Raw genomic sequence first — 16,578 nt, 5'->3', positions numbered from 1 at the left:
TCGAAATTAAAATTAAAAGTGCAAAATAAACTATTTTGTGCTTTGTTCCATTTTTATAAAACACTAAAATACTAATTAATTCAAGAATGCAAAATTAGATCCTAAATGCAAATGCGGCATATTTTTGTATTTTTCATTAATTAAACAAAAATAAAGTGCACAGACAAATGCAAATAATTATCAGAAAATGCCATAAAATCCACAAAAATTGCAAATAATGAAAAGAAGTTTGTGTTTTGAATTTATGGGAGTAATTCATATAGGGCAAAAATCACGTGCTCACAAGGTTGCAGCAACTTTGTTCTTGAGAAAGGTTGTGGCTTGCACTTGAGAGAATATTTTCTTTTAATTTTGCAAGTGTTCAAGTGATGAAATCCCTTGCCTCATGTTGATAATATGTGTTTGTGATGTCATCAAGGATGATGCAATAAAGTGCCCTTTAGTTTGGCCTTAGCAAGCTACAGTTGCGCTGCTGTACTGCTGCCAGATGGTATAGTGCAGCAGTCTGTCAGACGGTACAGTGCAATAACTTTTATAGCTTTAGAGCTGATTATACAACGACGAGGGAAACCAATCCCTTTCTGGTCCCTCTGTTGTTTCCTTATCTGATTTCATTGAGAATTGAACCAAACATCTGACTAGGTATTCTGAATGCAAGGGAACTTAATTGTATTAGATTCCTTATCTTGTTCTCTCATGAAGTAAGTTGTTTTACCTTCCTTGATTGTATTTATACATGTGTGATATCACTTACAATGATGTAAGCAAGGTAGGTAAAAAGCCTTCCACATAAAGTTAACTACTGCACTGTTCCTGTACAGTAGCGTGTGCAGGCAGGAACTTTTCAATTGGAGAGTTGACTTCAAACAGTCTCCTTGGGAACTCGTGGGGACCTATTCCATCAGTTGTTCCTTCCACTTTGAAGAGTTGAATTATATACAATGCTGGATCCCAACCTGAAACTTTGTGATCTTAAGGTCTTGTAAATGTGTAACAACTTCCTTATGTGGTTCTGGATGGTAAGTTTGTTAAATTATCAAAACATAACGTAAAGTACTTATGCCCAAAGTACTTGTAACCTATCAAATAAATATAGCTAATAAGTACTATTAATTACATAACTAAGCGATAAAGGAAAAGATAAACTAAGTTATGTACTTTTGTCATGATCCAATTTGATGGACCGTGACGGCGTCTAATGTCACCACTGGGCAAGCCAACGAACTACCCATTTAATTACTCGTTTAATATTTTTAAAGTCTTTTGATTTTTATTTAATACAGATACAAATATCAAGCAATCATCGCACGATAAAGCATAAACTAAACATGAGAATAAGATAGTGAATTTAATAATCAAAACCATGAGTATCTACTAGAATTTTCCAAAATCCGGTGTCACAAGTGCACGAGCATCTAGTAGAATATACAAAACTCCTTAAAATCACTATCTGAAACAGAATAGACAGAAATAGTAAATATAACAAGAGGAGGTTGCCGGTGGTGCAGAACGAAGCATGAGAAGCAACTCACTACTAGACCTCCGGGTAGTGCGGGTGCGCGCCTGGACGAACACCAGATGTACCTGCCTCAGCCTGTAGAATATGTGCACAAGTGTAGTGTACGTAAACAATTGTACCTTATAAGTATCTAGTCTAACCTTGAATAGGTAGTGACGAGGGGTCGACATCGACACTTACTAGTGGTCAATATACATAATATGCAACAATTATAAATATGCACGAAATACAACAACAATAATGGAATAAGAGGCAATAATCTAAATGATTCTTTAACATAATAACAAATTAAAAATTCCCAAATATCACATGCTAATATCAACAAGTAAAGGCCAACATGTATTTACAAATTCTCAAGTCATGAAGGATATATCGAGTATAATCGGACTCCTAGCGACAACATGCACGAATTATGCTGAGGTCGTACGGCCCGATCCATAACAATCGTGTACATACACTACCGATATCGTATGGCCTGATCCATGGATGCATCACATAATATATATAAATATTGTCGAAGCGTTCGGCTTGATCTATAGGAATAGAGAAACTCTTCGGACTACAAATTATGTGTTTACAACTCCAAGGTAAGCCCATAAAAGAATATAAATTTCCATCAATAATTAAGCATTTAATCAAATATCTAAGTAATGAAGTTCGATTTAACGTATCTTTAACCAAATTTTACTTATTAATACAAGCATTTAAGTTAGCAAGTTGAGTTCAAATAGTGCAAGTAATTGTATAATAAAGGCATATGTCTACCCGGACATTAACATGAATTTTAGCTACGCACGGACTTTCGTCACTTCATGCGTGCGCAACACCAACAACCAGAAGTAAATAACAATTTAAATACCTACGGGATTAATTTCCTCTTACAAGGTTAGACAAGATACTTATCTCTATTTCAAGCCCACTTTCGAGTCCATAATTTGTACTAAAGCCTAAAACCGATGCCACGCAATCCGTAACTAGCCAAATATTGTACAAACTAATTAATATGTGCTCAAAAATTCATAATTTAACTATTAGAGTAATTACCCAACCCAATTTGGAAGTTTGCTAAAATTCACCCACGGGCCGATGTGCCCAGATTCCGAAAATTTATGTAAATAATTGTTACTCATAATCTCACGAACACAAATATATAATTTCTACCCAATTCCATAATTATTTTCGTGGTCAAATCTCATTCTTATCAAAAACCTAGATTTTTCAACAAACTCCTAAGGTTTCCATATTTTACATGTTAAAATTTACCCATAATCTATGTATTAAATTCACATTTGGTACGAATTACTTACTTTCAATAGCTAGGTGAAAACCCATCTCCAAAAAGCTCCAAAATTGGCCAAGGAAAATGAAAATAAGAGAAAATGGCCTAAGTCCCATTTTCATAAAGACACTGCCTAGATTTTTCCTTCTTCGCGATCGCGAAGGCAATGCGGCCAAGGGCTAAAAAATTGCACATTGCAAACACAATCCAAGCCCAGTGAACGCGAAAGCTTGCCTGGCATGCCCTATGCGAATGTGAGGGCTTCTTCCCGAACGCGAAGACCAACAGTGTGCCACCCCCTAGATTGCCTTACCCTTCGCGAATGCGGACCACCTCATGCAAATGTGAAGGCCAGTGGAATAGAGTTTCGCAATCGCGATCTCCTTAACGCTAACGTGAAGAACAAATTTCCCCAGTCCAATTTCCTTCACACAAATGCGAGACCTTCTCCGCATTCGCGAAGAAGGAAACCAGAACAGCAGATAGCAGATTTTTGAACTCAACTCCGGGTGGTCCGAAACTCACCCAGGCCATCTAGGACCCCGTCCAATTATACCAACAAGTCTATAAATATAATAAAGACATGCTCGAACCCTTGGAATACGTAAAAAATATCAAAACTAAGAATCGCACCCCAAAACCAAATTGATCAACTTATGAACTTAAACTTCTTCAACTAACTCTGAACGCGTCGAATCATACTTAGACAACTCGGATTGACACCAAATTTTGCGTACAAGTCATAAATCACCATACTAAACTATTCGTAGGCTCGGAATCTCAAACGGACCTCGATAACACCAAAGTCTACTCCAAACCAAATTTAAAGAATTAGAAAACCTTTAATGAACCAACTTTCAAAATTAAGCGTCGAAACGCTCCCGGATCACCTGAAACCCAATCCGAACACACGCCCAAGTTCAAAATTATTATATGAACCTATTGGAACTATCATATTCCGGTTCTGAGGTCGATTACTCAAAATGTTGACTCAAGTCAAACTTAGTCATCTTAGGCCACTATTAAGGAACTAAGTGTTCCGATTTCAACCTGAACCCTTCCGAACCCAAACCAACTATCCCGCAAGTCATAAAATATTAAAAACACGTACGAGGAGTCTTAATTAGGGAATAGGGATCTAAAAAGATAAATGACTGGCCGAATTATTACAATTTTTATTATAAACCAATATAAAACTAAAAAATAGATATCCAACACTATCGTCATTCCTAGTGTTGAATTAAATTTCTTTTGTTAGTATTAATATTGATTTGAACTTTGTTTGAGTTACTACATTTATGAGCTATAAAATTTATTTACCATTCAAGAATATTAAGTCCAATCTTAAAATAATATATTAAAAGATAAAACTCTAAAAAAAAATTAAGAAATATTTATAAATTATATTACAATAAATATTTATATGTATAAAATATTTTTAAAAATTATATAAATATACTATCGAGTTGGTTTGATTTTGGTTTGACTTTGTTTAGTTAAAACTAAACCAAACCAACTATGGTCGGGTTTCTTTTTTCAATACCAAATCATATCAAACCAAACCATAATCGAATTTTTCTTTTCTGGTTTGACTCGGATTATCGATTTGGTGCGATTTATCAGTTTTCTTTGTACACCCCTATAGAATATATAACCAGTGCGGAGGCAGAATTACTTGCCAAGGGGACTCAAAAAAAGGAAAATCTTAAAAAGGCTGTAGCTAGTGGGAATAGAACCAATGATCTTACAAAAATTTCGAACCCTCTTAACCACTAAGTTATGCTTTTGGTATATATGAGGGGGATTCAAAATATAATATATAGAGGTACAAGTCAAATTTTACTTTATACAATATAATTTTTCGACGAAGGAGGTTCGGGGAACACCCTTCCGCCCCTGTATATAACATACATGTTTTTGTTTCCTAGTGAGGTTTAATAATACAACCTTTAAACGACGTTCTTTTAGATAGTGCTCTCCTTTCTCTTTTGCTCTGTAAAAAAAGGTTATCATTTTGTGTTAACCTTTTCAAAACCTAGACATATAAATGCACATAAAGTAAGTTCTCTTTTGTTTTTATGTACTTCGTTTCACTATTAGAAAGATAGCAAAAATTTCAGTCCGCCCCGCATCACCCGCATATTATTCGCACCTGTGTTCACTCGTCCCGTATCAACACTCGTTTCCACCTATCCCGCCTTGCTCCGCTTAAGTTTTTTTTTTCCTTTTTATTTTGTTAGTTTTATTATTTTAATCTTTTGGTTGAAACATTTTTACACGTTTACATATGTACTCATACTTTTTATTAATCTTAAAAATTATGAGAAGCTTTCGCTAAGGAAAAAAGAAGATAAGATACTTACAAAAAATTATATCTTGTACATATCAAATAAAAGTTACTTAACAAAAAATCTTTGATATTACAATAACTATTTGCTTTTTTAACCTTTTATATTGAATAAAGTATATATGTTATTTTTACGCTATTCAAGCTAAATTAGAAATTAAAAAAAAACCTCCGTCGAAATCAATTAATTGATATTTAACTTATACTGACTTATTTTCTTTTTGGTTTGTTCAAAAAAGAATGACCCCTTTCTAAATTTGGTAATAATTTTGCTTAAACTTACAGTTCTATCCTTAATGAGAAGGTTTTATAACCATACAAATACTCTGGGCCCATTTTTGACTTGCTTAGGACCACATATTTCAAAAGTTTTCATTTTTTCTTAAATTTCGTGCCGAGTCAAACAGGTTCACATAAATTGAAACGGAGGGAGCATAGTTAAAGAATTGTTTTCTTTGGTATACAAAAACACATATACTATATCATCTTTAAAATGTTTCAGTATCTTGTTTCTTGCTTCTTTTCGATTACATAAGCAATGTAGAAGGGGATATGGTAATCATTTATCGAAACCAAATTTATTTTCACTCTATTAGTATTTAGAAAGAAAAATGCATAGAAAGTTTTATTCTTCTCTTTTCTTAAGTTTTAAGTGATTTTAATTAATTTTACGTTTAATGCAGTCTCTCAATATATAATTTCAGAGAAAGAAAGAAATCAGTTCTTGAGAAAGGTATACTTAAAAAGAAAAAATTCAATTCAATCCTTCTAAACTCACCAACTTGGTAAATATTAAATTTATTCACAAAGATGGGAATATTTAAGTGGGAATCATGATTCCAATCACGTGCAAATAATGAATTTTAATGGTGTTCTGACAGAACATTTTAAATGAAAATGTTTGAAATGTATCCTAATTAACATTGAAATCTGAGGTTACCTCCGGATCGAATGTTTTTTCCTGGACCAGATAAGATCCAGATATGTTCAGATTCAATCTCATCAGCTCGAGCAATTGTTCATCCCAACAGAGTCAGTTTCAAAAGCGAAGGGAGGAAAATTCACAACCCGCGCTGCACCGCACTAGATTCTGAAAGAAAATTCTCAATACGCCCTGCCTCGCACCGTAGCTGCATAAGACCAAACCCGCCCCGCCCGTATAAGACAAAACTCATCTCGCCTTGCTTGATAGCCATCCCTAAATGACATCTTGTACTTGTACAATATTTTTCTTGTAAGAACAGTGTAAAAGACTAGTATAATATTTGGTCAAACTTCTAAAGTCATCATATTTTAAAAAGTATTTTTTTCAAAAATATTTTTAAAAAAATATTTTTGGTAAGAAACAGCTAGTGTTTAGCTTATTGTTTACCCTAAAAACTGGATAACAATTAAATTTATAATAGGGTTTTAAGGATATGTGATTTCACCAAATACCAATTGATGAATATGAAGATTAATAATAGAAATTGACAATAAGATAAAGCAAACCAATGTTTGAATGGAATTCAACTCTCGAGCTTGAATACCCTCGAACTGATTTGTGCAAGAACAGTTAAAAATGTAACAAGCTGATGAACAAGAATATGCGCTAAAGAGAAAGTGTTATATTGCTTTGATACGTGAGAACAGTGTAAGTTGCCTACAAAATGATTAGAACCATCTTTATATAGTAGAGAAATCCTATATATGGTACAATTCTAATTATAGAAGTAAATCCTATAATTAGCCTAAACAACCACCCTTGATTTGATATGTTCCGAGATTTCCGCCATGATCTTCGACCAGTTGCGGATATCTCGCCTTTCTGTTATTGTGCTTTGCTCGACGTCTGCCCTATTTATTCACGATCGCTACTGGCCTCGATCTCGATAGGCACCTCATTTTTTGAACTCGGTATCTTGTCCTTGTGCTTTGGTCTGATCCATTACGAGGCCGACCTTCGATGCAACTTCCTGGTCTCGATCAAATAGTAAAATTGGGTAGGCCTGGTTTTAGCCGTATACAAATAGTCCCCTGGTTTTTTGGAGTGTAATGAGAAGAAACGAATTGAGCCTTCGATTTTGTACCTCGACCTGTCATGATGTCATCCTTGTGACATAAGCAACGGAAGTGACTGAAACGTCACGTCGCTACAGTTCCCCAAGTCATTAATGAGCATCAGTTGGTGGTCGGCCACCAGTGCCTTTGAACCGTCGCTGTGAATCCCTTAAATAGGCTCCCTCTCTCATTGATTCAATCTTTACTTTCACTTTCTTCTAATATTTTAAGCTTTTACATCTCTTAAGCTCTTTCTTTCTTCAAATCTCTAGGGTTTTGTTGCTAATCCCCTTTCAAACACCAAATCTTGTCATCTCCCTCTTTCTTTAAACTCACACAAAAATCGCAAAAACGTCAAAAACTGTTCCTCAAAAGGAAAATGCTTCTTCATCACGGCCGACCGGCGGTAAAACGCCGGTGGAGCCGCGCCCTGAGGAGTGTGTTTCCAGGGGATGCGTCCTTACTTCTGTCTTCAAGGTCGAGAAAACTTCGTCGGTCCCTAGTCGATGCAAGCCAATGTCGAGATATATATATATGCTTGATAACTAAGAGCGATCTTGAGCAGCTAAAGAAAGACTGTCATTGGGAAGACAAAGAATTGATGATTCCGGCCCCCGAAGAAGACATCACTACCCATGTGGAAGGGTTTCTAAGTGTTTACACTTACCCTTTCACGTTGGGCCCTGTCAATCCCGTCATCATCGATTTTTGCCATCAATATCAAATAACCCTAGATTAAATCCATCCTTCTTTTTGGAGGATTGTGATTCTACTTCGATTCTTCGCGAGCAAAGTCGAAAGGATGCCTTTCGCCCTCGACCACTTTATCAGGTTGTACAGCCCCCGTCTCTATCGAGGCCGGTTAATAAGACTTCAGCGTTGGGCTACCAAGGTGTTGTTCTCGATCATAGATGAGGAAAAGGATCGAGGATGGATGTGCCGGTTCGTTCGAGAGAAGACTTCCGACCTAATCCCGACCAAGAAGATGCCATTTTGCGAGGAATGGAATATGAACTGTAAGTACAATCCCACCTATAACTTCCATTTATTGTTTTGTTTCCTTTGCTTCTTCACATCGACATCCCTTTCTACGATGTAGCAGTCTCTTGGATGCCCAATGCAATTCCTAACCTTGAGAGTTGGGTTCGGGACCTAGCTTCGATCTCTTCGTACGCTGAGCGCTCATGGCATGATTTGGCAAGGGGCCTATGGGAGGCCTAAAATTATGGTAAGCCCTTTTTCACGTATTTGATAATTTTCGCTAAAATGTTTCTTTTCATACTCACTTGATTTCCTTTCATACAAACCTCAGACAAGATGCTGTCATGAGGCCCCCGTTCAGGGATGAGGAGGTTTCGCCCCCAGCCCCAAAACCGGCGAAGGACAAAAAGAGAAAAAGTTTCTCGACCTCCGAGGATCCAAAGCCCAAGAAAAGTAAGGCTCGTAAGCCGAAGAAAAACACTGTCCCTATGCCTGTTGAGGTAGCTCAGCGACTAAGAGAGGAAGAAGAAGAAGAAGACGAAGACGACGGCTCCAAACTGGTTGCCCGAGTGAAGAAAAACACCGAGGTCGTAAAGGCTGATAAGTCAGTGAGGGTTGAAAAGATTCATCCTCGAACTGAGGAGGTCTTGGAAGAGGGCCCGGGAAAAGTCCCTGAGTCGTCGGAGACTGAAGATGCCTCCCATCGAAATGAGTAATCGTAGGTATGCCCGAAGGGGCTGGCTCCGAGGCTCTTCGAAATGAAGAGAACGCCAAAGTGATTCACTCGAGGCAATAGTAATTGGATACTCGCCGACTCTCCCTGCATTTTCCGAGGCAATTCAGGATGCCCAAGCTATGAGGACTCCCAATGTGGAAAGAGCCCACGGAGAAGAGGACCTTTTTCGTGGTTACTTTACATGAGTTGAAGATACTATCGACCTGAGTGATGCATCGAGTCTCTTTGATGAGGCTCAACGAATCCTGAGTCGGGTAAGTCTCAACTCCCCTCATCGGTATCACACTTATATTCATTTCTTCTTTTCTATTTTCCTTTCTTATTTCTACATAGGCCTTCACACTCCATCAGTAGCCATTTTCTAACTCTCGAGTAGAGCTGAGCTGATGTGAGGCCAGTCTTCAAAGGCTCACAAAGGAGAGAAATGCCCTCAAACTTCTCAGCGGGCAAAAAAAAGAGGAGATCAAAGACCTACGAGCCGAATTGGCCATGGCTCACAAAGAACAGGCCGACCTAATTGAGCAGGTAATGAAAATCTTAGAAGCTCATGGTATCAGTTTGGGGTCGATGGCTAACATTTCAATCTCATAGGTTCAGCAGAAGGCCAAAAAGATCGAACAGCTCCATGAGGAGGTAAACATGATGAGGGCGGAGGCCTTGAGGTGGAAACAAAACATGGACCGCCTTGCCTTAGAGAAAGATGTTGCTCGAGCCCAACTGTCATCGACCGAAAGTTAGCTTCAAGGAATAAGGGAGAAAATCTCAGCTCAAGCCAAGAAAATTGAGGAGCTCGATTGGCCGCCGAACTTGCAAAGATTAAATCTAAGGCAGAAAAAGTAAAGGCTAACATGGAGGCGATCGTGGTCGTCTACCGATCTGATGATAAGGCTACTCAAACCCAAGCAAGAGAATTTGCTGAGGCCGCTCAAAATCTAGCTTTTTGGATTGCCGAGCTCACCAAGTGCCAATATCGGAGGGAAACTCTCGAGGAGATCCATGCTCGAGGTTTTGATCTTACTGACGATATAAGGAAAGCCAAAGAGCTTGAAGACGATGCCAAGGCATTGTCCTCCACCGACGATGGCGATGGCGATGGCGATGACAATAATGCCGGAAGCAAGAGCTATTTCGAGAGTGGGAAGGATCTCAATGGAGAGGGAGATGCCCCGAAAATAATTAGGAACCTTAGGATTTTTCTTTTTTGATTTTTTGTGTAGGACCTTGATCGGTCCTTGTAAATATCTTTATATATAAAAGACCTCTTTTCTTCTTGACTTGTTTTCATTTCAATTTCTGCCTTGTGCTTCATTCATGCTTTATGAAGAATTTGCTCATAAGTTCGAAGCTTAGGCAATTGGATCGAGGTCTGGCTGGTATAGTCTTTATAATCAAGTGCGCAACTTTTTGAACTCAAAGTAGGATGACTCTTAGGTTTTAGTTGAGTGAGGATGGATCCTCGAACTCAAAAAATCAAACGGCCCTTAGGCTCTTGGATTTGGCTGATATGGCCTCAAAAGAATGGCTCCTTCCCTTTTCGGCTTAAAAAGTTAATCATATAAAAATTAGTTATGCCTTAACTTGAAATAAAGTTTGTTCAAGGGTTCGAACAATTCGGTACACCTTAGGGTTTTCGAGGGTTGATGTTATCGAAACCCTTTATAATTTTGCCGAGGGTATCCCTTTTAACCGATTTTGTGAATATATTAGAAGGCCTATTTTATTACGAAATTCGGACGTCTCCGACTGTGGTATTTTGGATGTTGCCTTTAACTTGGGATTTGCCTCTTAGGCTTATTTCCCGATTATACTTCAAACTTGGTCGAAGTGTCAGTCCCCGAGTAGGGTGGCCATGACCTAAAAAATGAGGGTTGCCTTTTTAAGGTCTTATAATCTCGAGACTTTAATAAGTCGATTACATTGATTTTTCGGACGGTAGTCCCGAAGTACCGGGTAAGTTGTTTGAACTTTAGTTGTGATTGGCCCTTAAGTCTGTTTCCACAATAGATCAAAAGTATGAAATCATAAATATCGAGGACCTGGTATGGTCCCTCCTAGCTCGGGCCAAGTTTTCCTTTGTTTGGGTCTTGATTATTGAGGGTGACCTTTCTCAGAACTAAGTCCCCAGTTTTAAAGTGTCAAAGATTGGCTCTTCAATTGTAATACCTTTCAATCGGTTGTTTTTGTGTGGCCATTCGAACGAGGGTGACTTCCCGACTTTCATCTAGCAATTCGAGGCTCGTATTCAAAGCTCGTGATTTGACCCTTCCGTTGCATACCAAAACCCGAAGCTAGGCCCCCTGACTTCGACCGGGATCAGAGCTTCGACACCATAGACTAAAGAGAACAGTGTTGCCCTCGTACTGGATTTCGACGTTGTTCAATACGCCCAAAGGACCTTGGGCAATATTTCTCTACATTTTCCTTTAGCTGTGTTCAATCTTTTCTTCTGATTTTGGATGACGGGCTTGTTTGCCGATTCGGCCTTTCTGTTCCCACTAGGATGATACGACGCTAATAGGTACCTTTTTATTTTGTGATCTTTGAAAAACTTTGTCACTTTGCTGCCGACGAATTGCTTTCCATTGTCGCATACGATCTCGGCAGGCATTCTGAATCGGCATATAATGTGGCCCCAGATGAAGTCTATGACTTATTTTTCCCTAAATTTCTCGAAGGCATGTGGTTCAACCCACTTAGAGAAATAGTCAATCATAAACAAAATGAATTTGGCTTTACCTAGGGCCGATGGTAGGGGGCCGATGATATACATCCCCCATTTCATGAACGGCCATGGGGATAGGATTGAGTGGAGTTGCTCTCCGGGCTGGTGGATCATTGGTGCATACCTTTGATATTTGTCGCACTTTTGAACAATTTCTTTAGTGTCATTTTCCATATCGGCCCAATAGTATCCTACTCTGATGATTTTGTGAACCAATGACTCGGCACCAGAATGATTTCCGCAAGTGCCCTCGTGAATTTTCCTTAGGATAGTCGGTGTCTCCTAGTCCTAAACATTTCCCTAACGGTCCATCGAATGTTCTCCTATACAGTGTTCCATTATCGGCCAATATGAAACATGCGGCCTACGTGCGTAGAGTCCTTGATTCTTTAGGATCTGATGAAAGCTTCCCGTTCTTTAGGTATTCAATGTACTTATTTCTCCAATCCCACGTTAGATTGTGGAGTTTATTTCGGCATGTCCTTCCTCGATTAATGACCTCAAAAGTTGTATGACAGTCCCTAAATTTGCAAGGGCATCCACCTCGCTATTTTGTTCTCGAGGTAGATATTGTTGGGTGCATTCTTTAAATCGATGTAAAGACACTTGTATTTTGCCCAAGTACCTCTGCATTCGTTCTTCTCAAACCTCAAAAGTTCTGTTGACTTGATTTACCACAAGTTGGGAGTCACACTTGGCCTCGATAACCTCCGCTCCCAAGCTTTTAGCTAGTTCGAGACCTGCAATCATGGCCTCATACTCTGCCTCATTTTTAGTTAATTTTGAAGTTTTGATAGACTGCCCAATTATTTTACCTGTGGGTAGCTTCAAAGCGATGCCTAGCCCGGATCCCTTCACGTTCGAAGTACTGTCTGTGAAAAGTGTCCACACCCCTAATGATGTACCCGATTTCAATAATAGTTCCTTTTCGACCTCGGGTACGAGGACTGGCGTGAAGTTGGCCACAAAGTCTGCCAAGATTTGAGGCTTGATGGTCATTCGTGGTTGATAGTCGATATCGTACCCGCTGATCTCGATGGCCCATTTGGCCAATCGACCCGAGAGTTCGGGCTTGTGCAAAATGTTGCGAAGGGGGTAGGTGGTTGCAACACAAATTGGGTGACATTGAAAATATCGTTTTAATTTCCTAGAGGCGCTTATTAAAACACGCGCTAATTTTTCCAAGTATGGGTACCGGGTCTCGGCTTCACTTAGGGTTCGATTAATATAATAAATAGGAAATTGCGTACCTTGCTCTTCTCGAACTAAGACCCCACTTACCTCTATCTTTGAGACCGCTAAGTATAAGTAAAGTTGCTCGCCGCCTTCGGGATGTGAAGCAATGACGGGATCAACGAGTATCAGTTGAGTTCCTCCAAGGCCTGCTGACATTCTAGGGTCCATGCAAAATTGCTCTTTTTCTTAAGTAGTGAGAAGAACCGGTGGCTCCTATCTGAGGACCTCGAAATAAATCGACCCAGGGCGGCTATGCGTCCTTTTAACCTTTGTACAACCTTGACATCAACAACTATGATGTCTTCGATTGCCTTGATTTTATCAGGGTTGATTTAGATTCCCCGATTTGATACCATAAATTCGAGGAACTTGCCTGAGCCGACCCCGAATGCACATTTCTCCAGGTTAAGCTTCATGTTATACTTTATCAGTATGTTGAAGGTCTCCTGTAAATATTTTAAATGGTCCTCTGCTCACAGGGACTTCACTAGCATATCGTCAATATAAACCTCCATTGATTTACCTATTTGTTCTTCGAACATTCGATTTACTAGGTGTTGATAAGTAGCACCAACATTTTTAGTCCAAACGGCATTACAATATAGCAATAGGTGTCGTATTTAGTGATAAATGAAGTCTTTTCCTAATCCTCCTAGTTCATTTGTATTTGATTGTACCCAGAGTAGGCATCGAGAAAAATAAGGATCTCATGGCCAGCCGTGGCATCGATCATGCGATCGATATTTGGCAAAGGAAAGGAATCTTTAGGACATGCCTTGTTTAAATCCTTATAGTCTACGCATATTCTAAGTGTGTTTCCCTTTTAGGGACTACAACTACATTTGCTAACCATTCGGGATATTTTTACTCCTGAATGGATCCTATATTGAGAAGTTTTGTTACCTCATCCTTAATGCATGTTTTACCTCGGACTGGGTCTTCTCTTTTGCTTTACTGGGCGAAACTTTGGGTCCAAGCTCAGTCGATGTATGGTGATCTCAGGTGGGATCCCTGTCATATCTAGGTAGTACTAAGCAAAACAATCCATGTTATTTAAAAGGAATTAAACGAGTTTTTTCTTGAGCTCGAGAGTTAACCACGTACCCAGGTATACCTTTCGATTGGGCATATGCTCGATCAGTACAATTTGTTCTAGCTCTTCGGCTGCATCAGAATCATCAAGGATTATAAAGGTTCGGTGTATCATATAATCATCATCCTCAAAGTCTCCTACTCCTCCGATCGGGCCGAGGCCGGTGGCTGTGGTTGCTATTTGACTTCTTGCTTTCCCTTTGACTTGGATCCCTCTGTTGATGAAAGCGCCGATACTGGTACCACCTCATTGATTGCAAATATTTCTTTGGCAATGGGTTATTCACCGTACACCGTTTTGATATTCCTTCTCATGTTGGAAAATTCAAGACTTGATGAAGCGTCAAGGGCACTGTTCTCATGTTATGAATCCAAGGTCTTTCGAGCAGCGCGTTGTACCTCATGTCACCTTCGATCAAATGGAACTTTATTTCTTAGATGGTCCCGACCACATTTACTAGAAAAATGATTTCCCCTTTGGTGGTTTCACTTGCCATATTAAAGCCGTTAAGTACTCGAGCTGCGGGCACGATTTGATCTTGGAGGCCGAGTTGCTCTACGACCCTTGATCGAATAATATTTGTCGAGCTACCTGGATCAATCAACACACGTTTAACTTGAATTTTATTTATAAGGATAAATATTACCAGTGCGTCGTTGTGAGGTTTTTCGATCCCTTATGCATCCTCGTCACTGAAAGACAAGGTTTTGTCCGGTAAGTAGTCCCGAGTTTGCTTCTCCCTCATGATTGTCACCTTGGTGCGTTTAAATACCGGTCCTTGAGGAATATCAACCCCACCAATAATCATGTGCATTACATGCTGTGGCTTTTCCTGCTCGTTCTGTAATAATGAAATGGTTCTTGGCTCGATCACTTAAGAATTCTCAAAGGTGACCTTCGTTTAATAAACGAGCTACCTCATCCCTCAGTTGTCTGCAATCTTTGGTTTTGTAACCATGGATACCATGGTATTTGCACATTTGATTAGGGTTCCTTTGAGCTGGGTCGGTCTACAGGGGCCTGGGACATCTAGTATCCTTGATCTATCCAATGGTTGATACAATACCTGACGCATCGATGTTGAAGTTGTATTCTGATAGTCGCAGTGCTTATGTGGGCTCGACATGTTTATCAAAGCCACTTTTACTCATGAGCCATCGGGAGCTCTGTCCTCGATCATTTCGAGTGGGGTTATGTCATGTGCTTCTATTTCTACGATCTACGATGTATGGTTGGTACCGATCTCTATTGGATCGAGCTTCTTTGTCGATGTCCCTTTGAATTCTACCGACGGGCCTATTCGTGTAAACAGAACTAGAAGGGGTTCCCAATTAATCATCCTCGACCCTAATCTTCGACTAGTATCGATTATGTACATCGTCCCAGGTTACAGCTGGATATTCAATTAAATTCTGCTTCGGTTGTCGTGATGCTATCGAACTTCGCTCATTCAAACCTTGAGCAAAAGCTTGAACAACCCAATTGTTTGTGACCGGGGGTAGGTCTATGCGTTCCATCTGGAACCGAGATACGAATTCCCTTAGCATTTTGTTGTCCTTTTGGCTTACTTTGAAGAGGTCTAAGTTCCTAGTCGCAACCTTTATTGCTCCGGTGTGTGCCTTTACGAACGAATCTGCAAGTATGGCGAATGAATCGATGGAATTAGGCGGGAAATTGTGATACCATATCATCGCCCCTTTCGATAAATTCTCTCCAAACTTTTTCAATAAAACGAATTCAATCTCATCGTCTTCTAAGTCATTCTCCTTTATTGCACATGTATAAGAAGTAACATGCTCATTAGGGTCAGTGGTCCCATTGTATTTGGGAATTTTGGCATGCGGAATTTTTTCGGGATGGGCTTCGAAGCCGCACTTGGAGAGAAAGGTTTCTGCACGAACTTCTTCAAATCCAAACCCTTTAGAATCGGTGGTGCCCTCGGTATTTGGTCAACCCGGGAGTTGTATGTTTCTACCTTTTATCATTTGCCGCGATTTTCTTTTCTCCTGATTCAATCCGTTTAGTGAGCTCCTCGAGCATCTTCATAATGGCGGGGTCAGTCCCCGATTCATTGGCGTTCGATTTCTTTTGTACAGATTCGGCTCTATGAACAACTTCTTGTGATGTTTTGAGCTCAATTCTGCTTGGTGCTCGATTTTGATTTTGGAGTTGCGTATCGCAGCTTGTTGAGTCTACAACATCTCGAATATCATTCGAAGGCTAATTCCGCCTTCTTCACTTCTCTATGCATTCTGATCGGCTACTCGAGTATCTCCGCGGATGCTATTTTCAAGGTCGACGCCCAAATTCCCATTAATGACAATATAGGAGCTGACATCGACTAGGTCTATGGCCAACGGTCTATCGGGGTTGACTGGAGATACTCCGTTTTCCAGGGTGACTATGTTTTCGTTCTCGCCATGAAGACCAAGGCCGTTGTTTGTGTGAGTGGGTGCTGCTTGAGAGTTTGACATGTTGATTCCTGAAATCAAAGACACTTACAAGAACAAGCGTAAAGCGGTGTGCATTATGAGAATTAATATCAGGCAATCACTATTATCCTTAGCCCTATGGTGGGCACCAAACTGTTTACCCTAAAAATTGGATAACAATTAAACTTATAAT

This window comes from Nicotiana tabacum, chromosome 18 (genome assembly GCF_000715075.1).
Source record: "Nicotiana tabacum cultivar K326 chromosome 18, ASM71507v2, whole genome shotgun sequence".
In the NCBI taxonomy this organism is placed as follows: Eukaryota; Viridiplantae; Streptophyta; class Magnoliopsida; order Solanales; family Solanaceae; genus Nicotiana; species Nicotiana tabacum.
This window is presented reverse-complemented; position numbering follows the sequence as displayed.